This window comes from Mandrillus leucophaeus, unplaced genomic scaffold (genome assembly GCF_000951045.1).
Source record: "Mandrillus leucophaeus isolate KB7577 unplaced genomic scaffold, Mleu.le_1.0 Scaffold112, whole genome shotgun sequence".
Lineage (NCBI taxonomy): Eukaryota > Metazoa > Chordata > Mammalia > Primates > Cercopithecidae > Mandrillus > Mandrillus leucophaeus.
In genome coordinates, this window is record NW_012099432.1 from 953,823 (window position 1) to 954,560 (window position 738).

Genomic DNA, 738 nt, shown 5'->3' on the forward strand with positions numbered 1-738 from the left:
CTTTCTCTGGAAATAGTTCCTCTTTCACCCAGAGGCCCACAAGAGGGTGCTGTCTGCCTTTTAGATGGAACTTCCTGACTCTGCCCTGAGGGTATTCGTCACTGAGCTATACCTCCCGGGTTCAAGCCATTCTCCTGCCTCAGCCTCCCGAGTAGCTGGGATTACAGGCACATGTCACCATGGCCAGCTAATTTTTGTATTTTTAATAAAGATGGGGTTTTGCCGTATTGGCCAAGCTGGTCTCGAACTCCTGACCTCAAGTGATCCACCTGCCTCAGCCTTCCAAAATGCCAGGATTGCAGGCATAAGCCACCCCCCCAGCCTATTTATTTATTTATTTTAAGACACAGTCTTGCTCTGTCACACAGGCTGGAGTGCAGTGTTGCAATCTTGGCTTACTGTAAACTCTGTCTCCTGGGTTCAAATGATTCTTCTGCTTCAGCCTCCTGAGTAGCTGGGATTACAAGCATGTGCAACCGCAACTGGCTAATTTTTGTATTTTTAGTAGAGATGGCGTTTCACCATGTTGGCCAGGCTTGTCTTGAACTCCTGACCTCAGGTGATTCGCCTGCCTCAATGTCCCAAAGTGCTGGGATTACAGGCTTGAGCCACTGCACCCAGCCTTATTTTATTTTAGAGTCAGGGGTGGCCGGGCGCGGTGGCTCACGCCTGTAATCCCAGCACTTTGGGAGGCTGAGGCAGGCGGATCATGAGGTCAGGAGATCGAGACCATCCTGG